Source organism: Chrysochloris asiatica, unplaced genomic scaffold (genome assembly GCF_000296735.1).
Source record: "Chrysochloris asiatica unplaced genomic scaffold, ChrAsi1.0 scaffold00016, whole genome shotgun sequence".
Classification (NCBI taxonomy): Eukaryota; Metazoa; Chordata; class Mammalia; order Afrosoricida; family Chrysochloridae; genus Chrysochloris; species Chrysochloris asiatica.
In genome coordinates this window covers 4,134,420-4,161,941 of record NW_006408534.1, presented here as the reverse complement: position 1 = coordinate 4,161,941, position 27,522 = coordinate 4,134,420, and the positions used below count along the sequence as shown (strand labels likewise).

Here is a 27,522-nt window from a genome sequence, read left to right as displayed (position 1 = left end):
AAAGTTAGTGGTAAGTTTTTCTATCTCTTTAAGGAGTGATGCTGGAATCTGGATTGGGATTTTGTTATCTCCATATATTTCATTGGGTAGTGTTGACATTTTCACAGTGTTAAGCTTCTTAATCATGATCCTGGTATATTTTTCCTTTTTTTTTTTTAAGACTCCTTTGGTTTCTTGTAGTTTTTAAATATATGTCTTTTGTTTCTCTGGTTAGATTTATTCCTAAATAGTTTATCTTTTGGGTGGGTATTGTAAAAGTTATTGTTTCCCTAATTTTCTCTTCAGAGCTGTCTGTATTAGTATAGCGGAATTCAGCCGATTTTTGTATATTGACTTGAACCTTGATACTTTGCTGAGCGCAAATGCATTTTCTTGTTGAATCTTTGGGATTTTCTATAAATAGGATCAGATCATCTGCAAATAGAATTTTACTTTTTCTTTCCAATTAGCATGCCTTTAACTTCCTTGCCTTGCCTTACAATTCTAAAACTATAATTATTCCAACTCTTAAATATTCTAAAACAGTGTTGAGTAGGAGTGGTGATGAAGGGCATCCTTGTCTGGGTCCTGTTCACCAAGGGAATGCTTTCTGTTTCTCTCCATTAAGAGTGATTTTCACTATTGGAGTTGTATATATGCTTTTAATTATGTTGAGGAAGTCTGCTTTATTTATTTATTTTTAAATCAAGAATGGGTGTTAGATTTTGTGAAATGCGCTTCCAGCCTCAATTAATATGATCATGTCATTTCTTTCCTTTGTTTAATTTATGTGGTAGTTTACTTTTTTTTTTAGTGTTAAATTCTGTTGTCTAGGATTTTGTTGAGAATTATTGCATCTATGTTCATGAAAGATATTGATCTATAATTTTCTTTTTAGTAATGTCTTTGCCTGGTTTTGGTATGGGGGCTGTTTGCTTCATAAAATGTATTTGGAAAATATCCATCCTTTTCTATGTTCTAGGATAATTTGAGTAAAATTGGTGTTAGCCCTTCTCTGCAAGTTTAGTATAATTCACCAATAAACCTTTTTGGGTGCACAGTTTTTTTTGGTTGGGTGTGTTTTATTGACCTGATCAGTTTCTTTTTTTGTTATAGGTGTGTTCAGCTTCATTCTGTATTAGTTTAGGTAGGTTGTGGTTTTTTTTTAATTTGTTCATTTCTTCTAGATTTTTAAATTTATTGGAGTACAAGTTTTCATAGTATTCTGTTATTGTCCTTTTTAATTTTTTTTGTTTTGTTATGGTGTCACCTGTATCATGTTATGTGTATCATTTGCATTTTCCCCCTCTTTTGTTAGATTTGTCAGTGTGGCCATTTTATTAATCCTTTCAGAGTACCAACTTTTTGTCTTAATACTGTGTATTGTTTTTCTGTTTTCTAATTCATTTATTTCTGCTCTTTATTATTTCTTTTGTTGTTGCAGTAGGCTTACTTTGTTGCTCTTTTTTTCATTGTTGGAGATGTGGGGTTAAGGTATTTTGGATGTGTGTGTTTACTGCTTTAAATTACCCTCTATTGCTTTTGCTGTGTCCCAAAGGTTTTGTTGTTTGTGTTTTTGTTCTCACTTGATTCAAGGAATTTTGTTTGTTACTGTTCTGTAACAACAAACACAACATAGCCAGTAGCTTTTAAGCAGGCTGTTACTCATTTTCCACATATTTGATTTTGTTTGTGTGATTTATTTGCTTGATAGCTACTTTTACAGCATTGTGATCTGAAAAGATGGCTGTGTAATATTTTTATGTTTTAAAGTTTATTGAAGCTTGCTTTGTGGCCTAACGTGGTCTATTCTGGAGAATGTATGTTGTATTGTTGTGTTGAGAACTCTATTAATCTGTGATGTTGATTGTGTAGTTCTTTTTCTCTATTGAGTTTGTATTCTGTAATTTCTTGGAAAGCTTGTATTAAAAACTCCTACTCTTACTGTAGAATTGTCTATTCCGTTAGAGTATGATTTATGTATTTTGAGACTCCTTCACTGGGAGCACATTTATGTATTATGGTTATGTCCTGTTGTTCAGTTGACCCATTAATCATGAGAAAATGTCCTTCTTTGTCTCTTATGCTGGCTTATGCCTTAAAGTCTATTTTATCAGAAATTAATATTGCCACTCCTGATTATTTTTGATTGCTCCTAGCTTAATATATTTTTCCACTCTTTGATTTATAATCTGCTTTTGCTTTTGTGTGTAAAGTGTTTCTTGTACATAAGATATTAAAAAATCCTGTTTTCTTAACCATTCTGTTACTTTCTGACCCTTGACTGGATTTAATCTTTTGATGTTTAGTGGAATTATCGATAGGTATTGATTACAGTCTTTATTTATTTATTTTATGATGCTGCTATTTTCTTTGTTCCACATATTTTTCTGTGCAGGTTTCATTTTACTAGTGTGTTTTATTGTCAGTTTCTTCCCTGCTGTTGTTTTAATAAAAGAATCTTTATGGTTTTTACTTTTTTGATAGGATGTGAAAGCATATTAATTTTCTATGCATTTATCATATAATTTATTAATTTCTTCTCAAATTTAAAATAGTCTGTTTATCTTGAAATCAATTTGACTTTATCATCATTTGGAATTTTGTAACTGTTTCTACTTTTTGCTTTGTAGTTTTCCTGAATTATAAATTGATTTCTTTGATTCCCTTTGTTTTGTTTTGGATACTTAAATATTTGAATTAAATTCTGGAAGGTGTTGCTGTATATGTACATCTCTGGTTGTTTTCTGATGTTTCCCCATTGTTTCAGCTGAGAAATCAGAGCTTTATCTTATAAAGCTCTCCTTTATAGGTAATGTTTCCTTTTTCTAGAGCTGCTTTTAGGAGTCTTTCCTTGTCTTTGATTTTGGAGAGTTGGATCATGTGTCTTGGTTATTTTCTTTTGGAGTTTATCCTGTTTGGGATTAATTCAGCTTTTTGCTCTTTGTCTCTTCCTGTTCTGGAATTCTCATCACCCATAAGTTAATCCTTTATATGTTGACAAACGAGAATTTTAGGCTTTCTTCATATTTTTTCATTCTGGCTTAATATCATATAGAACTTTATGTTCAAGCTCAGTAATTTAGGCTTCCATTTATTCAAATAGTCTCTTTTGCTCTTTTAATGTATCGCCCATTTTTGAAATCTTAATCTTCTGGGTTTCTATTTTCAGGTTTTATATTGTCTGCAATCTTTCTGTTTTGATTCTACCTCTAGTGTTTTCCTGAATTCTTCCTTGCTTTCTTAGACCCTTCTGTCAGTCATTTCGAGGTACCCAAATGTCTCTTTAATTCCTTTTCCAGTAGTTCCAGTACCTTTTTTCTTTTTTTCCCTTCTGAAAGGTGTTTTCTGTCTGCCTCTTGGTCATTTGGTTGAGCCAATCTAAATTGTTTCTTCAAGTGAACAGAAGTTGCTCCTTTTGAAACTTTTTGCGGTCATTTTATTTTGATTGTATTTTGGTGTATCTAAGGATCTCACCAACTGCCTCCTGATTGGTGTAATCAGAAGATAATCTCGTGCAGCATTCTCTGTTCATTATTTGTGAAATTCAGTTCAGGATGGATTTAGCTGATGCTGATTGTTGTTGATTCGGTATATAGCAGCTGGTATTTTCTATTGCCTAATGGGTGAGTCCATAGAGGGTAAGGTTGTGGCTGGGCTGCATGGACTTAGTTATTGTTTCCAGGTGCCAGAGTTGATGGTGCTATGCCACCAAACACTTTGATGGGACTTGGACAACCCAGAGGGCAGGTGTTTGCCTGAGTCCCAGCCATAGCTCTGGGTCAGGATAACATGGGGTCCAAGAAACCAAAACAAATATCTCCTCTTTCTTTCCATCAATAAATTTTATCACCTAATGCCGTCTTAAGGAGCTCTGGTAGCGTAGTGGTTACGAATCGGACTGCGAGCCACAAGGTCAGCAGTTTGAAACTACTAGCTGTTCCGCGGGAGAAAGATGAGGCTTTCTGCTCCCGTAAAGATTTACAGCCTTGGAAACCCTGTACAGGGTCGCTATGAGTCGGAACCGACTCCACGGCACATAACAACAACAACAAATGCCGTCTTACTTTAAAAATAAAGGTCAAGGTACCCACTCCTCAGCAGACCAGCCTGCACAGATGTTCATTTGCTTTTCTTTTTTTTTTTTTTTCCTTCCCTGACATATCTGTTCAGCAGCTTCTAGTGATAGCTAGTCCAGTGTTGGCCAGGGCTGATTCTGCAGGTCTTGAGCAGGGCCCACCTGAACAGGGTCAATGTGGACAGCTCCCCATGCCTTTAATTTAGAGTCCCACAACCATGGCACTCACCTCTGTGCGGCTGTAACTTGGTGGGGACCATCCTTCCCTCCAGTCTACAGGAGAGTGTGGGGAACAAGGGGGAGAAAAATCATACATTAATCTCTATGAGTCACAGGTTTGTTTTTGCAACTTTAGTTTGTTTTCTTCTCTCTCAAGCTGCTCAGAAAAGCCCAAGATTGCTGTGTCCATTTGGTCAGTGGTCACAGGTCGGCATTCTCTTTCACTTTTTTTTTTTGCCATATCTGGTCAGCTGTCACTCCTAGAAAGTATTCATTCTACTTCTCTATTCCTTCATCTGAAGCTTAGAGTTCTGTTTCCTTTGTTTTTTACATGTCTTTGTTGTAGAGCAGGGGTAGGGGAACGTCTGGCCCACGGGCCATATAAGGCCTGTGAAATCTTTTGGTCTGGCCCTTCCAAGGCAACTATAGTTCCAGCCATCACGTTAGGGGTGATTCTATTAAACGTTTGACCAAATAGAGCAGGCTGATTTTTAAGTTGAAAATTTTGTATGGCCTGAGAATGATGTTGTAAATTTTGGCAGAAAAAGGATTACCTACCCCTGCCATAGAGGATCTGTACAGCCTAGTCTACCATCTTGTAGCTTTTCTCCATGGTTTCCTTTTTTATTCAGTGGGTTATGATTCCTTGCTGTCATTATTTTTTTTATATTCATATTTTCCAGGATTGACCATTGGGGTATTTTTCAAGATAATCTGTATGTCCTCTTGTCACAACCTTAATATCATTCAAAGTGAACACTTCCTTCTCTGGCACAATTATTTTCCAGGCTACTCATTTACCTTTCCTACCCTGTCTCCTGGAGTCCAGGTGTGATGTTATAGAATAAGCACTGCAATGCTAACCACAAGGTCAGCATCATTTACTTCTCCTACCCTGTCCAGGTGTGATGCAATACAATAAACACTGCATTGCTAACCACAAGGTCAGCGATTCACACCCACAAGTCACTTCAGAAACCATAAACAGGTTTGCTGTGAATCAGAACCAACTCTGTGGTACTTAACAACAACAGCAACACATCTACCCTTAATTCAGCCACTTACAGAAACAGATTACTATTGAGAAACCGTTCTGGAAGAATTATAATTACAGAACCAAGATTTGGGTTGATAGATACACACTTACTGCTATTTTGTTGGCAATTTCCAGTTACCCTTAGTGGAGAAAGGTAGGGAAATGTGTCACATGTGTTTGTTTGTGTATATACTTGTTAATAAAGGAGTCCTGGTAGTGTAGTGGGTTATAGGTTTGGCTGTAAAACTACAAGCTGCGCAGTTCGAATCTACGAGTCACTCTATAGGATAAAGATGAAGTTTTCTGCTCCTGTTAAGATTTATAGCCTCAGAAACCCTATGTGAGGTTGATATGAGTTGGAACTGACTCATGACACACAGCTGCCACCACCATAGTTGTATGTATATCCATACATGCATGCACTCATATACACATGCAAGTTTGTGTATGCTAGATCTGAATACATACATTTACTTCTATATTTATGTATGAATTCACATAGGTAAATATGATCATATTCCCAACTATTTCATGTTCATTTAAATTTTCATCTTTTTATATCTAACAGCCAGCCAGTGAAGAACATGGCACTTACTATTTTTAGTTCATTTGCTAGTATGTTCATTCATTTATTAGTTGATCTAGCCATCTCTGTATGAGCAATACTCAACTCTTCCTTCCTTTGCATAGGTTCTTTTCTAACTTCACTTAAGTTTTAAAATCCCATTGCAGGTTCTTCCTGTATGGTGGAGATACGTTTACTCTCTTTTGGTTCATTTGTTGTCTTCTGAATGTAGAACACAGTAATAATCAAATGTGCAAATGTGCTTTTTTTCCTTTTTTAAATTTTTCATTATTTTTTTAAAGCCCTAGATGCTCGCTTAGAAGTTGGACTTGAACAGCAAGCAGAACTTATGTTGAAAATGATGTCTACCCTCGAAGCAGATTCAATTTTACAGGCATTAACAAATACATCTCCTACATGTAAGTAGAATTACCATTCTTAGAGTATTAGAGTGAATTTTTCAATTTCTTGTTTATTTTCCAGTGCTTTCATTTCAACTAGGGTTGTTTTTGTTATGTGCCATTGAGTCAGTTCCAACTCATGGCAGTCCTATATAGGGTGTCCAGGATTGGTGAATCATGTGGAGATCTTGTGATTAGCAGCCCACTGTTTATCCTGTTATTAAAATTCCACATCTTAATGTGGAATTTTTTACTTATGGAGCTAAGACTATAGCTTTTCTTTCCCTTTCAAGTTAGGAACAGATTGAGAAGTTAGACAAAGGATTGATAGATGGGGATACAAAATACTCAATGGAGTTTAAATTCTAAAACCAGAATCGTTTAATGGAAATCCTAGACAAACGTGCATATCTGGTTGTCTTGAGGTTTATATACTTCTAGGATGCAAGGCATGGATTTGGATGATAGCCAAATGGGCCTGCTGATGAACTCCAGAATTGAGAGATTTATTCATCTACAGGAGTCTTATGTGGCCTGTAGGATAGACACTGGACTACAAGGTCAATTTGAACTGCAAGGTGGCGGTTGAGTTGGAACTGACTCAATGACTCTTAACAACAGCGTCAATCATCTTATAGCAAAGGAAGACAAGATTTTACTATAAAGGGCTAGATAGTTAATATTTTATGTTTATTGAGCCAAACAGTCTCCCTTGAAACTAATGAAGTCTCTTTGTGGAAAGCTGTAAAGACAATATGTAAATGAATGGGTGTGGGTATGTTTCGATAAAACTTTTGGATACACAGATAGTAGCCTTTTAGATTCTTCCATATAGCACTACAGGTCAGCACTGGACTGTGAATCACAAATTGGGTGATTCAAACCTTCCAAGGTTTCCTCTTTGGAAACCCTATACAGGGTTGCTATGAGTCTATACAGGGTTGCTATGAGTCGGCACCAACTCGAAGGCACTTAACAACAACATAAGCTCCAGAGTTCCTAGATTTATACCATTGGGGCACAGGTTTGATAGTAGGCTATCTCTGAAGGAAAAGTTTGAGGCACTTAGTAAATAGAGTGTTATGGTTTTATTTTCCTTAGGCTTCTGAATCACTTCTTCATCCATGGGGTAGAGTGAGTAAAGCGTTATATTGTTGTTGTTAAGTGTCTAGTAAAGTCCAGGAAGATCATATATAACAGCTTCTCATATGAAAGAATTTACAGCCTATTTCAAAAGAGAGATTTGGTTTTTAAATCCTCCTTTTCTTTAATTGAATTCTTAAACTCTGTATTTTTCATTTATTTCTTTAGAAGGTATAGAAGAAAAGAGAAAAACAGAAGTGGAATGGTCTCTAGTTGTCTGTGATCTCAGTTTTGGTGCATTTAGATTTGGGATTTTTTTTTTTTTTTATTCAACTACTAGTTGATTGTGGTGGTGGTGATATGCTGTGGAGTCGGTTCTGGGAGTCGGTTCTGACTCATAGCGACCCTGTACCATGTTTCCAAGGCTGAAAGTCTCATCTTTCTCCCATAGAACAGCTGGTAGTTTAGAACTGCTGACCTTAAGGTTCTCAGCCCTATTCATAACCACTACGCTACCAGAGTTCCTTAACTCAATATTGCCCAGAGTAACTCTTTTTCCCAGAGTAACTCTTTTCTTTGTTAAACATTTCTTGTTCAAAACAGTTAGAAATTTCTATCTACTTCTCTTAGTATTCTTCTTATTATCCTGGACAGAACTGTGCCCCTTTTTAAATATATTAACTTTCTTAGTATATGAAAACTTTTCTTAAAGTTCCTCTATTTCTTTGTTCTCCTTGAATATATTCTTTAATTATTTCATTATGTTACCTGTGATAGGGGAAAAAAACGACCCCAGATTCAAACATATTCTAGAGATAACCTTTTATTGAGCCTTAAATAGAAAGACAAAACAGGCATAGTCATCCTAGATGAGGTAAACGTCAGCATTTTTACAATAGAGGCCAATGAGATCTGCTTACATACAGCTGTGGATTTCATATATATACCGTAGAAAACAAAGGAATTCATCACTGTTGCAGGATTCAGAATTGTTTCTGGGGCTTCAACCACATGGCTAATATGGTGGTCATCATGACTCATTATCATGCAGTGAATAATGGAGTTCTGGTGTGGCACCATAGGATAAGCACTGGACTGCTAAACCACAAGATCAGATCATATCTATCAGCTGCTCCTATGAAACCCTATTACAGGATCACTGTCAGTTGGAACTGACTAAGGGTAACTAACAACAACTTGAGTCATAGCCATGAGGTGACTATAAGAAAGTACCAGGAAACCCAGCTTTTCGCTTAAATTAAGTAATATTAGCCTGATTTGACTACTTTTGGAAAATACCCATGCAAATTACCCAGATCTTTTGTGTTGAGTACTTTATGCATAGTACTTAATCTGTTTTCAACCAGACTCTTGCTGAGGGCAAACTTCCCTTCTTTAGGCTTTCTCTGAACTATCTAAGCATAGCCTCATTGCTGGTTTAATAATGAGCAAGCACTGAGGAGATAACAGTGCATTCAAATGACTTTTTTTTTTTTTTTAATGTTTTATTGTGAATTATGTGATAGTTTACATGGGAGAACATTAGTTTTACATTCATCCTATTGTATATTGTTTCATTGCCATGGTTACAATCCCCTCCATACATTATCAACCAACCAAAGGGTATACACTACAAGCCTGGTCCCCGGTCGTCAGCATACAGCCCCTCTCCCTCTCTGTGTCTAAAGTCCCCAACAGCTCCATCTCTCCACGTCATTGTCTCTGCCTCCATCTCAGGCTTCGCTGCTTCTCTGGGTAGGGTCCCACTCTCCACTCTTCTCCTTTGATGGTGCCAGGGACCTCCGCTCCTAGGCTGAAAAGTTAATCACAACCCTCTCCTTGCTACAAAAGGTCTACCTTTACATTTCCAACCCTCACAATCAGTCCTGATAACAATTATTCACTATTGTATCACAAGAGACCCATCCACATTTCATTTCATCAGCCCCGCCTAGACAGAGTGTATTCTTCTACTCAGTGGAGATTCTTCCTTCCTTCACACCCTCTGAATTTAGGTTCCCTCTTGAAAACTTGTAAGCCTGTCACTTCTTACCTTTGTAGCCCCCTCATTTTGGGTAGCTAATGTCCAAGTTGCCTATCCCTGTCTACTTTGTGTATGGAGGGGGTGGGAATGATCCTTGCTGTAAGGATTTGTACCCTCTTTTGAGCTACTGCATCCATAGGTGTAGGTCAAATTCATCAAATTGTATCAGATTACTCTTTTTTTCCTCTTCTTTCTTCTTCTGGTTGAACTCTGATCATCCAGTTCAAATGACTTTTGAACTCATGTCAAGACTCAAAATGGAATTAAGATTCCCACAGTAGAGTCTAGCTGTATCCAAACAGAGTTGTATTGCAGACCTGAGCATCAGAGTTTTGAAAATGAAGGATAAGAATTAATTATTAGCATCTAGATAACTTAGAAACATCTTTTTCAATTATCAGTGGAGATTTTTCTTTATCTGACCTTTTCAATATTTTTCTAAATATTGAAATACAAATTTCTAGATGGTTTGGTTAATTTTCTTTGGTGGATTAATCCTGTGTATTTCTCTTTGGTGATTTGCTTGTTGACTCTTTAGTAATGCATTTGAATAAATTACAAGGGTCTCAAATACTGCAGCATAACTTTAAGCCATTTTAAAAGATTGCAATTCTTTAGAAAAGGTTACTTGACTGTTGTTGTTAAGTGTTGTCATGTCGATTCCAACTTACAGTGACCCTATATAGGGTTTCCAAAGAGCGACTGGTGGGTTTGAACCACTGTGTGGCTAGCTGTCTAGTGCTTATGCTGCTACTTAAGCGTACAAGTTAATAACCAGTTAGCATGTCTTTTGATACTCTGTGTATAAAATCATAATTGTGTTTAATTTTCAGTATCACAATCTCCCACTGGAACAGATGATTCACTTCTAGGGAGTTTACAAGCATCCAACCAAACCAACCAGCTTCTCATACAATCATCATCTGTCCCAATGTTAAATGTTTGTTTTAACAAACTTTTCTCTATGCTTCAAGTCCATCATGTTCAGGTATGCCTTCAAGAGAAATGGTGTGTAGTATTTTTACATGTTATTGTAGTATTTTTACATATTATTGCTAGTTTAGTAAAAGATTAAAAAACTTGTCAGGATTTTAAAGAATATTTATACTCAGTTGGAAAAATAATGGAAAGTATCTTGATAAAGCACGTCCCCTTTGTTATGAGCCATTTATAATTTTTATGTTTTTAAACTTTAGTACTTTAATTCCTACCATAGTTTTAATTTCTGAGGGCAAGTCAAAAAGTATTGCTACTAGGGTTCCAGTACTTGCATACATAGGTTTATTTCAAATAAAACATATTTAAAACATGTCTCTGTGATCAGTCGATGGCTACAGACAAGTTCTTTCATAATACACCTCTGTTACGGTACCTTCAAATAAAAGAGTGCAATCAAAGTGATGGTGGCTTACGAGGATATTTGTTGGGCTAGTTCTGTGCAGCAAGGTTTGTTCAGAAGGTTATCTGGACTGGTTTTCGGGATTCCAAAGATGTAATCTTGATAAATATTCTCAAGAGACATAGAACTATCACAGGGGCTTATTAGGAAGAAATTTAATGAAAATTCAAAACTGCATTGGTAAGAAAAAGCTAGGAAACTTGTGCCAAGGAATTGTTTTCCATCATGACAATGCACCTGCTTATTAATTGAGTATAGCAAGGGTTAACCTATGAGAATTTCTTTTGGAAACTTATCCCATCTACTCTACTGCCCTGATCTTGTCCCTCAGATTTCTTTTTATTCCCAGAACTCAAAGAACTTTGAAAAGGAACACAATCCTAGTTTCTTAATGATGGCCATAACTGTCGTTTCGATACATGTAAATAGAAGAGCACAGAATTCTTCATGAAGGCTTATTGTTGTTGTTAAGTGCTGTCCAGTCGGTTCCAACACATAGCAACGCTTTATAGGGTTTCTGAGGAGCAGCTGGTGAGCTCAAACTGACAAACTTACGGTTCAAATGGCTTTATAGTCTGGTGCATTAACCCATAGCACCACAGAAACACCACCTTCAGAATGTTGTTGTTGTTATGTGCTGTCAAGTTGGTTCCGAACCATAGTGACTCTGTATAGGGTTTCTAAGGAGCAGCTGGTCAGCTTGAACCCCCAACCTAGCCATTCAAACTGACTTTGAATGTCCAAGCACTAACTCACAATACCACACCAGGACTCTGTGGTCCTGAATCGAAGCTATGTCAAGAAACAATAGCTTCACATTTTGAAATTTTTGTTTAATTAAGATTTCTCTGGTTTTATTGCAATACTTTCTGATTTATCCTTAAAATATACATCCATACTCTTATGATTTTAAGACTCAAGTCAGCTCTTTTAATTTAGAAAACATACTTGAAAACGGTAAATTATAACTTTTAATTCAATTGTTAAATTTCATTTCAAGAGTTTTGAGGTGTCGACTGATTTAAGGTAGCTTGAGGAAGTATTTAATAGTCAAAGTTTCTGCTCATGACAAGAAGTCATATATATATATATAAGGTTTTTGTATAAATAGTATTTCATAGTATAATAGGAAAAAATTATGTCTTGTCAATTTTCAATCTCTTTAGTTGGAATCACTTCTCCAATTGTGGCTCACATTGAGCTTGAACTCTAGTTCATCAGGAAACAAAGAGAATGGAGCAGATATTTTTTTATATAATGCTAATCGAATACCTATCATTTCATTAAATCAAGGTAAGATGTGTCAGAACAAAATCATTCAGTAGCATATAATAATACATTTTAAAAAGTAATAATGAAGTTAAAGTATACCTAATTCTTACCAGTGTTTTAGGGATTTTGTTTTAGCAACAAAGAAAAAAAGTTTTATATGCTGATTCCTAATTAGCAAGAAAAAAACTTGTGTTAAGTGTCGTCAAGTTTGTTCCAACTCATAGTGACCCTATATAGTACTGCCAAGGAGCACTTGCGGGTTTGAACTACCAGCCTTGAATTTAGCTGGATAGTACATACCAGAGAATAAGAGTCTTCTAAAAAAAAAAAGAGTAGAAGACTGTTTTTTTTCAGTGTGTGTAGTAAATATATGAGAAGGGCTTCAAAAAGTTAAATTTTTCCATGAAATTTTCTGAAGCCCCTTTGTATATGTAACAAAACATTTGCTGTTTGAACTGTCTTTCCATGAGAAATTCTGTGACATTATGGTCATCGTGTTGTGCATCTATTACTTTCTGTTTCCAAACTTTTTTGATCACTTTTAATAGAATCTGAGTAAGCACTGAGTTTCCCTTTTCCCCTTCCTCCTGCTCGTAGAAACCTTTTAGATCTTCATACACTTACCTGTTACACATGTCATGTAAATGTAGTCATTTAGCATGGTGTTTTTGAGTTCCGTCCAAGATGTAACGTGTTCAGGACTTCATTTATCTCTATGGATGAGTAATCTTTTATTGTTGGGTGTTCTACATTGTTTTAAATCCCTTCTTCTGTTGGATATTTAGTTTCTACCATTAGACTTTTGTGAGTAGTACTGGGGTGAGCGTTAATGTACCTGTATCTGTTTTTGTTTCTGCTTGTTGTTATTGTTATGTGCGTGGAGTCGGTTCCGACTCATAGCGACCCTGTACAGGGTTTCTGAGGCTGTAAATCTTTACGGGAGCAGAAGGCCTCATCTTTCTCACGTGGAACAACTGGTAGTTTCGGACTGCTGACCTTGCGGCTTGCAGCCCGATTCGTAACCACTACGCTACCAGAGCTCCTTTGTTTCTGCTTAGTCTGTATTAATTATACATTTTTATGCGACCAAAATTTATAATCTGTTAATCTTCACATTTTTCCTTATATTTTCTTGTTCATAGTCTTTTCTGATGTAGCAGGCTTTTAAAACTGAATTAGCCCTTAAAGAATTGCTGAATTATAGGATGTTAATGTGCTGTAGGAGTTGTGTAATTTCATTTTTTCTTAGTACCTGTAAGAGTGTGGCAATAGAGGAAATAGAATAATAGCCTTCAGCAAGAGAGAAGAACTAATTTTTAGCTCTGGCAATGGTAATGGTGGTTATATTCTTTGGAGTCGGTTCTGACTCATAGCAACCCTGCATAGGGTTCCTGAGGCTGTAACTCTTTACGGTAGCAGAAAGCCTCATCTCTCTCCCATGGAATGGCTGGTAGTTTCGAACTGGTAACTTTGAGGTAATGACTACATGACCACAGTACCCACATTGTGTTTTTAAAACACCATTTCCCTACAATTCAGACTCCTACTTAGGAATCTGTTTTTATTATATCTTAAGAAAAAGTAAAAGAAGCATCTATTCATTGTGCTTTCTCCCTAAGGAAGGTACAACCAGATATTCTAGACTCATCTTTACATTTCAAACCACAAATCTGAGTTGTATGGATAAGACGTTTCAAGGATACAATCTGGATATTATACTATGCTTGCACATATTGAATAGCTATTTGGCTTGTGTTGCCACCATGGTTGCTTCCTATCTGGGCCCTTCAAGTTATCTAATTATGACTTGGGTTTGTGCTCTGGGCTATAATGCTACATTGGATATGAGTGGTCTACCCCATCTCAATTTTTTCCAGTATGCTCTCTTTTTTTCTGTTTGTAGATTTGCATAATGTGGGGATTATGAAGCAGATAGCAGAAATGTCTGTAGTGTAGAAAAGAAAGCCAATTTGTTTTAATAACACATTTTATGTATCATGAGCTAAACTTAAAACTTAACTATTAAATGTTATTGATTTTTGATGCTCGTGCTTTATTTAATGGGGAATTGTGACTTAAGAACACTAGTTAGTAAATTGATTTAAAGAAATAATGTGTTTTTAATTCTTAGTAAACATTTGCTTAGCTTTACTGAGTATAAACCATTCTCCTTTCTCTTTCCTGCATAGCATCAATAACTAGCTTTCTCACAGTGCTAGCTTGGTATCCCAATACTTTGCTCCGGACATGGTGTCTTGTACTTCATAGCCTAACACTTATGACAAACATGCAGCTGAATTGTAAGTTCAAAAATTTATTCTTTCAAGTTTCTGACATATGCTTTAAGTTTCTTATTATAATATTTTAAAAGAATGTTTTCAAGAAGTATGGTATACTTTTGAATGTGCTTGAATTCTTTATTTAAAGTCCTGTTGTGTTGTTGTGAGCTGTTGAATTGATTCCAACTTGTAACAGCTCAATAAGAATAGAGTAGAACTGCCCCCCATAGGGAATCTTTAAGGAAACAGATTGCTACATTTTTTTTTTTTCCCTACATTTTTTTTTCCCCCTTGGAGTCACTGGTGGCTTCAAACCACACACCTTTTTCTTCACAGTCCAGTGTGTAACAACTGTGCCTCCTAGTAGTCTACCTTCTTATATTAATTATTCTTCTAAAGTGACTTTGCATTTTATAAATTCAATCATCATTGTAATATTTATGAACTTGTATGTATAGATTTTTAGTTATAGTTTTCTGTATCGAAATCATTACCCTCTTCACATTTGAATGCCCTATTAAGTTTTCTACTCCCCACCCACCTTCTTTTTTGTGTGTGTGTGCCAAGTTACCAGTTGCCTTCTAGTCGAGTTCCACTTCTATATCTGCCCCACCTGCACCAAAGTAAAACTGTGCTCCATAGTGCTTTCCATGACTGCTTTTTCATAGGTAGATCATCAGACCTTTTTTATAGGTACCTCTGGATGGACTTGAAAGTTTACCCTTTTGATTAGCACCTAAGTGTGTTAGCTGTTGGCATCACCCAGGGATTCCTCTTTTAAGTTAAAATAGTAAAATAGTTTTTGAATCTTTTTAGCAAAAAATATTTTAGTGCTTTATGTGTCTTTACCAGTATGATGAAGGGACTCTCGTATGTTCCATTTATAATGTTTAATGGCTTTACTTTTTGTAGTTAACTCCAAGTTCTGTCTGTGTTATTAGATAGAAGTCACTGTTTATATTAGAGAGCAAGGGCTAGTCACTGAAAACTTCATTCCAGCTGTAGGTTCTGACATCCCTGTTTTCTTCAGAAATAGCGTCACTAAGCAGAAAGCTTATCACGTTGAGATAGCCATTAGTTTAAATAATTCCTTAGCATCAAAATGCTGTTCTGTTTTCTCATCTGGAATATATTTTTCCAAAAATGGGGGCAAAGGCTTCACTTTTTCTGATACTCAAAGTGGATTTACATCAAAGGGTGTCTTAACTAGTTCAGTAAACTCCTGTGTTGCCTGTGTATCAATCAGTTCACAATTTACAGTCTGTATAGAACTGTTAGCAAAGGTAAATTGTTTTTGCCTTACTTTGTCTTTGAAAAGTTGATCTCTTTTTATAGAAGAGATAGAATAGATATTAGGAATAGGATCACTAAGTAGAGCACTGAGAATTTAGTTATTTCTTTTCCACTTGCCAAATTTTCAAACTGTAAGACTAAAGGATTATTTCTAAAGTGTTTTCACAATCAAATTAAAAGAGACGTGAGAGGAGAAATGTGATGCATGAGATTGAATATAGAATATAGAGAGTGAAGTCCACATCAGTGACATTAGTAGAGGTTTAAACCCTATTAAAAAAATGTTAACAGTTGCTAATATGGATGTGAAATTACTTGGAACTTTGTTGTTGTTTAATGCATTCAAGTCATTTCCAATTTAGTGACCCTGTGTAGTGTTTCCGAGGGGCGGCTGGTGGATTTGAACAGCCGACCTTGCAATTCATACTGGCATTGTGGCTTAGTGTTTATCGTACAGTGCCACACCAGGACTCTATAATTGGAACTAGAAGATGTTATTTTAAATACTGCATTTCCATTGTTTCAAGATCCATTTCTTAAGAGCTCTTATTTTTTTGTTTTTCCCTTTACATTTTATAGCTGGTCCAAGCAGTGTCATTGGAACTCAAGAAAGTACTGCCCACCTGTTGGTTTCAGATCCCAATCTTATTCATGTATTAGTGAAATTTCTTTCTGGTACCAGTCCTCATGGAACAAATCAACACAGTCCCCAGGTAATACAACTTTAGAAAACAAAGTAATATTGCTAGATTGTTCAAAATGTATTTGTACAGGTCAGCCTCAAAGTTTGTTCCTTAAAAGTTAGAGGAAAACTCATTGAAATCATGCTTTTAAAAAAAAAAAAAAAGAAAGTAAGTAAGCTCCATTTCAGAATGCATTTTTACATGCTGGTGTTTGGTGTTGGCTGTGTGCCGTCAAGTCTGTTTTGACTCATAGAGATCCTGTACAAGATTTCTGAGGCTGTAAATCTTTAAAGACACAGAAAGCTTTGTCTTTCTTCTTTGGAGTGACTGGTAGATTCCTAGAATTCCTTCAGGGTTTTAAGATTTATTTTTCAACCAGTTAGGATTGACTGAATACATGGAAATTTAACAATGCAATATAAGCATACCTTAGGTTACTTATTGTGGTCTCGCTTTCATTTCTTCCATTCATGAGGTTAATTGTTTAGGGAAGCAAACATGTTTTATTGGTACAGATTTGTTTTTAATTTTACCTCTTTTAAATATATATATACTTATTGCATACTCTACTATTTTAGTGTATGCATTCTTTGGAGTATGCAATAAGTATATTACTTAATATACTTGTTGCATACTCTACTATTTTATTAAAAACATGATTTTGTTTGGACCGTCTAACCTTTTTGATATCTTTGTTTTTGAAATGGAATTGTATTTAACAAGTTTCCTTGTGAAAAATCATTGTAGAACTTCTTGTATTTCTGATGGAATTATGAAACTATTTTTTAAATTTTATTTTATTAATTTAGGTGAGTATGTTTTGTATAAGATTGAAAATACATAACATAAGCGGGAAGTCCTGGTTTGGCACTGTAGGATAAGCACTGGACTGCTACCTGCGGGTTTGGTGGTTCAAACCCACCAGCCACTACTTGGAAACTTTATACAGGGTCACTGTTGACTCAGTGGCACACAACCAAAGCATTTATGTAAGTCATTAGTAATATAAAGCATAGTGAAAATGTTTTTAATAACAGTATATTCTGTAATTTGGAATTTAAAATAAATACATTAAAACTGCTGTCAGAGTAGACAAACACACTGAAGATCCTCTGCAGCAAAGACATGAGAGACCAAGTGAAACAGATACAGATGGTGATCCTGGAACCCTGAGCATAGGGCAGAGAGTGGATTGAGTGCTGACTGGGAAAGGAAGCTGAACAGAAACAGTGAGAGAGAAGAGAAACAGGCGAACCATTGTCTTCTTTGGAGCAGTGTGGCCCTCTTGAACTTTTGCAAGAAGCTGTGGTTACTGTGGGCACAGGATATGACTGGAGGTTGGTGTCTGTGGGGTGTGATTTTCCGTTGTTCCCTTACCTTCCTCGTGGATGGGGATGTGTCCAATCCCTGCCTTCACCAATCCAGCTTCCAGTGGCACCTCCTGCTGTGCAACCTCTACTGTGCCTGGGTGCATGTGTGTAGGTATAGCACCCTGCTTCTGGAGGTTCATGAACCTACTCTGAATTACTCTACATAAACAGTTCACTGAGAACCATCTGCATTCATACTTCTGTTCTGTGCCACATCCACCAGGATACAGGTGCTGGTCAGTTCCTGAGAATGCACCAATATGTTATCATTAACTAAATATAAATATGACACCGCAGTGTCTCCAAGAAAACAGGCAGTTTCATCGTGCATGAAAAATCAAGACAGAGTGCCTCATACAAGTGATCAGAACACAGAAAATATGACACCAGAAATCATATTGGATTGACCTTCTAAAGGACTCCAAAGAATGCTAATTAGACAGTTTAGATGGCTTGTGAGAAAGGATGAGAAAACTACAAATGCTATCAGTGAAAACAAAAACTTTGGAAAACTCACAAGATTTATTGAAAAAATGGGAACCATACAAAAATAGCTATTAGAAAGCCAGAAGATTAACAACAAGACTTTATAAAGAGATAATACACTGAAAGGGCAAAAAAGTAGCATTGAATCAGTGGAAAACCACATTACTAAACTTGAAAAATCTCTTGATAGTTAGAGGAACAATCAGATATACAAATAAAAATTCCAGAGAAGGACTAAGATTTGTGTGGGGTGCTATCAAGGAATTCCAAAACAGGAAGAGAAAAAAACCCTTGATGTATTAGTATATGGTCCAAGAGTTGCCTTATGTCATGAGCAATGAATTGATAACTATTTAAAAAGTTGAATGAACTCCAAATTAGGACCCCAAAAGAAAACCACCAAAACATAAATTTACCAAAACCAATGATAGGCAAAGAGCAGCTCAGGAAAAACGAAAAGTTACCTACAAAGGTAACTAAGCTCTGATTTTCAGTAGAAACCATTCTGGCAAGAAGACAAAGGAGGTTCGTCTTGCCGTCCACCTATTGCTACTTCTGTGCCACACATTTATTTCACCAGCCTCCACTTAGGAGATGCTAGAGCCAGGCCAAGCCACCACTGTGCCTTTGCTGGCATGTGTGTGTGTGTGTGTGTGTGGGGTATACATTAGCTGTCTGAGCTACCAGTCCCAGGAGTGCAATATATAGCGCTTCTTGAAGATCCTGGAGGTGGATCTGAAGAATGGATGTGATTTTGTAGAGTTTAATGTAACTGATACTGTTTATGAATTAAATGGCAAAAACCTTTGTGGTGAATGAGAAATTGTTGAGTATGCCCGCAACCTGCATTGAGATGGCAGTTACGATTCTGACACAGTGTATATGGTTGTGGAAGAAGTGACCGAGATAAATATGGCCCTCCTACATGTACAGACTATAGGCTTATTGTGGAGAATTTGTCAAGTTTTGGTGCAGCTGGCAAGATTTAAAGGATCATATACAACCGACGGGAGACGTCACCTATGCACATGCTCACAAGGGTGATTGAATATTTGTCTTATCCTGATATGAAATGAGCTTTGTAAAAGTTGGATGGACCTGAAGCCAATGGCAGAAAAATCAGATTAATTGAAGACACGCCAGATTTTAGCCACTACCGGTCCTACTCCGTAGTGTCATTCGCGGTCTTGCTCTTGAAGCAGACATTCCCGAAAGAAGCTGAAGTGGCAGCAGCAAAAGAAACCGCTCTTAAGAGCAGGTTCTGGTCCATGTCATGGTCCTATTCCCAGGGTTAAGAGCTGCAGCCTCAGCAAAAACAATAAAAGTAGGAGCCCCCAGCAAGGATGACAAGAGCCTTAATCATAACCACAGTACTAACAAAAGCCATAGTAAGAGTAAGGACCAAGCTGAAGGGGAGATCCAGAACAATGACAGTGTTGGGAAATCCAAGAAGAGCCGTAGTCCCAGTAGGCACAAAAGTTGGAGTCAAAGTAGGTGCGTGAGTCCGGAGACATGAGTGGAGGAGAAGAGGAGCGAGGGAGTATGAGCAGAAGTGGAAGCAAGGAGAAGAGCACGAGTCAGGAGAAAAGCCTCATCATGAGCAGGAGCAAAGGAGGCGACAGAAGCAGGAGCTGAAGCAGAAGTTGTAGGAAGAGAAGCTGGGAGTAGAGCTGCAACACGAGCGAGAGGAGCAGAAAACAAGGTGGTAGAAACACAGTAAGTCAGGCAGCAACAGCAAGAAGAAGGAACATGCCACTGACCTTTCCCGGTCCAGATTGTGGTCTCATTCCATGTCCAAGGAGTGGGAGCATGCCAAGTCTGAGTCTGGCCAGAGGTAAGAAAACAAGGATGCAGGCGCAAACCAGGAAACCTAGTCCAGGTCCAGTTCCAAATCATAACCAAACGTGCTCTAGATCAAAGTCAGCCTCAAAAACCCTGTCTTGTTCCAAATCCAGATCCAGGTCTGCCTCCAGATCACCCTCTGGGTCTAGATCTAGGTCCCAACTGATGACACCCACAGTTGGAACTAACAGTGAAATCTTTTGTACACATTTGGTAGCTGTAACACAAGTGATTGAAGTAGACCATACATCACTGCTGTCTATTTTTAACTCCCATGTGGTGGTATGGCACCATAGGATAAGCACTCAACCTCAAAATTGGTTTGAATCACAAAGTCTGTGGTTCAGATTCACCAGCTACTCCTCGAGAACCCTATACAGAATAGCTATGAGTCAGAACCAACCCACTGGCCATTAGCAACATGGTGTGTCTACAATTGTTATATCTCAGTGCTTCCTAGTCGTAAAGCGTTCTGGTACCAGGCCTTCCTGCTCGTCCGAACAGAAAAATCTCTTTAAAATTCACTCTCTCCCCATCCCCCACCCCCCTTTACTCATGGCCCACAGTAGAATATCCAAAATAATCTTGGCGTTCAGGCCTGGCCTTTCTGACTGGGAGCTAGCTCAGTACCTGGACAGCTTTAAGGTTTAGAATGATGATGTGTAGGTAGGTATGGTGAGTTTAACCACTATTGCCCTTGAATTGATGCCCTTTGCTTTATGCCATTTAGTGAAAATGCTAAGTCTTAGTGAAAATGCTAAGTCTTAAGTTTCCTACCACATAGGTTTCATACTTTTGGACTTAACAAAGTTGTGAATAGCACAGTTAAGAAAAATCTGCAGTAAGTATGTTGTTTTATGTGTATGTATATATATATTTAAAATGATATTTTAAAATTTCTTTTTAGTTTTCCTGTCTTGCAAAGTATAGTTTCTATTAAATTTGAATTAAGACTATTTTTGCTTGGGGTGTGGGGGAAGACAGTGGAATGACATATATAAGAAAAAAAAGAAATTGCCAACCAAGAATCATATAAACAGCAAAACTGTCCATCAAATAAGATAGTGAAATTGGGTCATTTCCAGATAAATAGATATTAAAAGAATCTGTAAAACCTAGACCAACCTTACAAAAAATACTAAAGGGAGTTCTTTGGACAAAAAACCAACAACAGTAGACTACAACCTGAGACTAACATACTTGATAATGTCACCTAGATTCAACCCAGATACAGAAGTATGCAGTTAACAGAAAAGAGAACCAGAGTGATAGCAAAAAAAAAAAAAAACCCAATAAGCTAAAAGAGGGAATAATGTAATTACAAAACTTCCAAATGATGAGAAAGTCAGATAGAGTCACAAAAATAAATAAGTGAAAAGAAACCAAACTGCAACCCTAAAACCTAGACCAAGTCTTACTCCTATTTCTAGCCCAGCCCTTACCCTTAACACAAACCCTAACCCTAACAATAAAATCCTAGACCTAACCCCAGGGTTGAAAAATAATAAATTATATATTAAGAACTAAATTAAATTCCTTTTGACACTCTGTTAATACTTTGCAGTCTTAACCATATGGAACATTCAAACACTATAGTTTTGACTTAACATGTTAAAATGAATGATTCTGTGGAGGTGCATGGCCAAGACACCGCAGACCCAGGAGCTGGAGCAGCTCTGAGGTGGTGAATAGTAGCTCTTCAATAAAAAAGGGCCTCCAGTAAAACTACATTGCAAAAAATGGGAAAGAAACCGAATGGGAAGAGTAAAAAAGTTTAAGAGGCTGAACCTGAAGAATTTGTGGTACAAAAAGTGCTGGAAGCTGGAGTTATTTCCTGAAGTAGAAAGGATTTACAGATGCTGACCAATACTCAGGAAGCTGAAGTAAATTTAGATTGTCCAGAATCAATTGAGGCATTTTTTAATTCTCAAAAAGCTGGTAAAGAAAAAAAAAGATGGTACAAAAAGGAAATCTTTATCTCACTGTCAATCTGATGACAGTGAATCAAAGGAAAAAAGAGATGCTGCTGACAAACCCAGGGAGCTTTGCCATAGTTCATGACCCTGAACAAATCATTGTTGCCACAGACCATAGTGAAGAATGAATATTTCTTGTAATATGAAAATATTTATCTGAGAGATTTGGTGCTGGCAAAAGAGGCAAACATGAATTATCCTTAAATTGTAATTGTGTACTACTGATGGAGCTTTGAGGTTTTTGTGTTGTTCCATTAATAGCAACAACATGTATTAAAAAGTCATGATTCATGGAATGTCTAAAACTGTATTGGTAAGAATCTAATAAGATGGTTAGAGATGTTGTAGTTTAGGACCTTCTGGCATAAATGGGTGGCCAATCTTGTAATCTATTGGCTTGTATGGGGTTTTGTTTTTGTTTTATCCCAACCCATTCCTTACATAGGGAGCTCTGGTAACAGTCGTTACGAATCGGGCTGTGAACCTCAAGGTCAGCAGTTCGAAACTAACAGCTGTTCCGTGGGAGAAAGATGAGGCTCTCTACTCCCATAAAGATTTCCAGCCTTGGAAACCCTGTGCAGGTGCAGGATCACTATGAATCAGAACTTACTCCATGGCACATAACAACAACATTCCTTACATAAAATTCAGTCTTCTCATTATTTGGTTGCTGATTTACCTGAAACCAGGAAAAGTAACTTTATAGTAATCGGAGTGTTAATCCAATTGTGTATTGTTTACTGTATTGTAAATACTGATAAACAATAGTCAGTAAATATTTTTAAAAATAAAATAAATAGAATGATTCTATTTACAAACACAGTCTGTTTACACTGTGATTTCATTTTTGTTCAGGTTGGTCCAACAGCTACACAAGCTATGCAAGAATTTCTTACCAGATTACAAGTGCATCTTTCTTCAACCTGTCCACAGATATTCAGTGAATTTTTGCTCAAGCTCATTCATATACTTTCAACAGAAAGGTAAATGTCAATGTATGCATGTACTCATGACATAAAAGCAGTATTTAATCTTCAGTATACTTTTCCTTAATTCAGCCATTTGCAAGGATTTATTGGAGTCCTGGTGTGATGCTATAGAATAAAGCACTAGACTGCAAGGTCAGTTTGAACCACAAGGTTGACAGTTTAAACTCAACAGCAGCTCCTTGGAAACCCTTTATGTGGGGTCACTCTGAGTCGGAACTGACTCAGTGGCTCTAAACAGCAGCAAAGGATTAATCTGCAACAAATAAGCAGGAGGGTACAAGGAATTAATCAGGAAAGGTATATTGGTGTATTCCTTGACTATTTTCTTTTCATCATAATCAACCTCCTCCAAATAATTCAGGTTCCTGTATTATGAAACAAATACATTAAAATTTTGTTTGCTTTTAATGTTTTCATAGATTAGTTTTTTTACACCTTTTAAGTGAAGCTGCTTAAATTGTTCCATAATACAAAGATAATGAAAGCTAACCAATTATTATTATTATTTTTTAATACTAATATATCACAGTAGTTAGACCCACAAGCCACTCCTTGGAAACCCTTTACAGGGTCACTATGAGTTAGAACTGAATTCTTAACAACAATTCAGTATATATGAAAACATGAACAAGATAGCTTTAAAAAAATAAATGGCATAATAATTTTTTTTTCTTGAATGTTTTATTGTGAATTATGTGATAGTTTATGTGGGAGAACATTAGTTTTACATTCATTCTATCATATCGTCTCATTGCCATGGTTACAATCCCCTCCATGCATCATCAACCAACCAAAGGGTATACCCTGCAGTCCTTCCCCTGTTCCCCCCAGGTCTTCAGCACACAGTCGCTCTCCCTCAGTGGATCTAAAGTCTCCAGCTGCTCCATCGCTCCACGTCATCATCTCTGCCTCTATTTCAGGCATCACTGCTTCTCTGGGTAGGGTCCCGCTCTCTGCTCTTCTCCCTTGATGGTCCTAGGGATCTCTGCTCCTAGACTGAAAAGTTAATCACTCCCCTCCTTGCTATAAAACGTCTACCTTTACATTTCCAACCCTCATAATCAGTCCTGATAACAATTACTCACGGTTGTATCACAAGAGACCTGTCTGCATTTCATTGCAACAGCCCTGCCTAGGCAGATTGAATAGTACTCACTGGAGAGTCTGCCTTCCTCCAGGCCCTCTGGGTCTAGGTTCCCTCTTGAAAGCTTGTAAGCCCGTCACTTCTTGCCTTTGTAGCCCCCACCCCCATTTTGGGTAGCCAATGTCCAAGTTGCCCATCCCTGTCTACTCTGTGTGTGGAGGGGGTGGGAATGATTCTTGCTGTAAGGACTTGTTCCCTCTTTTGAGCTACTGCTCCCATAGGTGTAGGTCAAGTTCATCAAATTGTATGAGAATACTTTTTTTTTTCCCTCTTCTTTTTACTTCTGGTTGGGCTCTGATCATCCAGTCACTGAAGCCAGGATAAGTGGGTATTATCTGCAAGTGTGGGTGTTCTTATGCATATGCCCTCTCTTCTTATCAGCTGGACGCTTCACTCTCCACTCTAGTCCTCTATGGCTATGTCACTGACTCTGGGCCCAAGAGTCCCCAGGTCTTGCCACACTGCTGGTCAACCAGGTCTTCACCCGGGTTCATAGAAGTCTATTGAACGTTGTAGGGCTTAGCTCACCGCTTCATTGCTGTTTTCCCCTCACTTCCCCTTATCGGTGTCGAGTGTGGTCACCAATCAGAGCGTGTATTCCCATTGAGTCTTAGTCTTGGAAGGGGGTTTGCACTGAGGGGACCCAGCCACTTGCCTTGATGTTTCCTGGGCAAGCAAGTTGCTTGTTCTTGTAGTAACAGTCGGTCTGCCTATGTTGTTTTATATTTTTCCTGCAGATCTTTCTTTCAAGAAATATCTTCTGTTCTTCTAGCCACTCCAGGCTGGTCTGCTTGTCTTTTCAAGTGGGAATTTCCCATCTCTGGAGATCTGAATGTGGTTCAGTCTTCCACTTATATATAGTCTTATGTATTGCAGAGGCTCCACAGGAAGCCTCCTTCACTGGGCACGTTGTCCCATTTTAGGTATTCCAATCGGTTATAGGCAGAAGGTGGACTTCAAGCTTTCTATGGTGATGCTTTTCACTATCCTTTTCTCTCCCCCTCCAGTGTCTATTTTATAATATAATGCAAGGAAAACCAAGATTCAAAAGACAGCCAATCATCTTAACATTATTCCCCCCTTTTCCGCATTCCAACCATGGCTCAATTTCTGTGTCCCAGAACACTGTTGTTCCCAGGTTGTGCATATATCATTATTTACCTCTGTTCCACTTAGCCCATTGAGACCTGTCTAATTGTTCTCCCATCTGCTTTGTTCTTCCATTCCCCTCTCCCTAATTGTATATTGAAATGGCATAATAATTTAATAGAAATAAATTTCTTTTAAACTTTTAATTGTGAATTGAGTGAAGGTTTACAGAGTAGATCATCAGTTTTACATTCAACTAATTATATACTTTGAGTCCTGGTGTGGCACTGTGAGTTAATGCGCTAGACTGCAAAGTCTTTTGAACCACAGTGTCATGGTTCAAGCTCACCAGCCACTTCTCAGATACACTATACAGGGTCACTGTGCGTTGGAACTGACTCGATGGCAACAACAACAACAACAGTCATATACTCTGCTTCATTATTACATGGTTGAAATCATCCCCATGTACCAACAGTTAATATCATTTACATCTGATCACTTACGCTATTGTATTATTCTTTGTGTCTCCTGATACTTTTATCTTTTCTCTGGTAACCTCTCTCTTATTGTTTATTGCCTGCCCTCTCACCTATCTTAACATGTGTGTATCCTCTAACCTTGGAATAATTTTCCCTCCTCCTCCTTCCTCATCACAGATTAGTTCTTTTATCGAGAAAACCTTCTTTAAACTTTTTATAACAATGGCCTTGTCCTTTTGTGATTGACTAATTTCACTCAGCATAATGTCCTTCAGGTCCAACCATGTTGTGAGGTGTTTCACAGATTTATCATTATTCTTCAACATTGTGTAATATTCTATTGTGTGTATGTACCAAAGTTTGTTTCATCATTCTTGATGAACATTTAAGCCATCTCCATCTTTTTGATGTCCCTTATAGGCAGTATATTGAAAGATCCTATTTTCTTATGCATTCTGCTCCCTCTGTCTCTTGATTAGTATGTTTAATCCATTTATATTCAGTATAATTAATAATAGGTATGAATTAGTGTCATATTTTTGTATTTTTTTTTGGTGGTGCTGCTGGTTGGTTTCACATAATTTTCTACTCTGAGTTCATTTTATTTGTGGGTTTTCATTTCTGTGTGTTAATGTTTATGAAAGCTTTATCTGAGTTTCCTGTTTTTTGTAAATTCTGATGTGTAGGTGTATTATTTTTCTTTAAGGTTATCCTGTAATTTATTAACTTTTCCCTACTTGAAAGGTATCTTGAAAGCTGTTTGACTTCCTAGCCATTTGTACGTTTTGTGTTGTAGTTAGTTGCCATCAAGTCAGTACTGACTCCTGACCACCCTGTGTCCAGCAGGTCCTGCGCCAACCTCACAATCAGTGCTGCCTTTGAGTCTATTGCTGCTGCCACTGTGCTGATTAATCTTGTTGTAGTTTTTCTTCTCTTTCTCTGACCCTCCACTTTACCAAACATGCTATCCTTCTCCAGTGACTGCTTCCTCCTGATAATATATCTGCGTACAAGGGATTAAGTCTGGCCATTCTGGATTCTATGAACATTCTGGCTATATTTCTTGCAATACAAATTGGTTTGTTCATTTGTCAGTCCAGAGTTCTTTTAATATTCTCCTCCAATACCAGAACTCAAATGTACCAACTCTTCTATGATCTTCCTTATTCACTGTCCAATTTTAGTTTTTGTTTTGAATTGAGTGGAGGTTTATACACAAGATTATTAGATTATATTCAACAAATAATACACTTTTTTCATTTCATTTATTGCAATCCCCACTGTGGAACAACAGTCATCCACTTTGACCCTGTGGTTCCTATTTCCCTTCTGTTTACCTTTCCATCTCCTTTCGTAAGTTTTCTTAAGTATATGATTCCCCTTTGATTTTGAATGATTGAACCTTCTGTTATTCATAAGGAGCTCTGGTAGCGTAGTAATTACGAGTCAGGTTGCTTACCTCAAGACCAGCAGGTCGAAACTACCAGCTGTTCCATGGATGAAAGATGAGCCCTGGTGTGTCGCTGTGGGTTAATGCGCCAACTGCAAAGTCATTTGAACTTAAAGGTCAGTGGTTCAAGCTCACCAGCTGTCCTCGGAAACCCTATATAGGGTAACTATGGGTCAGAACTGACTCAACGGCACTTAACAACATATATCACCAGGACTCCACATACATGCACACACATACGTGTGTGTGTGTGTGTGTGTGTGTGTGTATGTGGAGTCCTGGTATGGTGCTGTGGGTTAATGCGTTAGACTGCAAAGCCGTTTAAACTGCAAGGTCGGCTTATGTATATGTGTGTGTGTCTAT

The 27,522-nt window shown here is 37.3% G+C and overlaps 2 pseudogenes; both read left to right on the top strand.

Annotated features, from left to right (window-relative positions):
• The first annotated feature begins 18,781 nt into the window (after positions 1-18,781).
• On the top strand, positions 18,782-19,534 carry LOC102822512 (annotated as a pseudogene).
• A 2,213-nt stretch (positions 19,535-21,747) lies between these two features.
• On the top strand, positions 21,748-22,230 carry LOC102831423 (annotated as a pseudogene).
• The last annotated feature ends 5,292 nt before the right edge of the window (positions 22,231-27,522 follow it).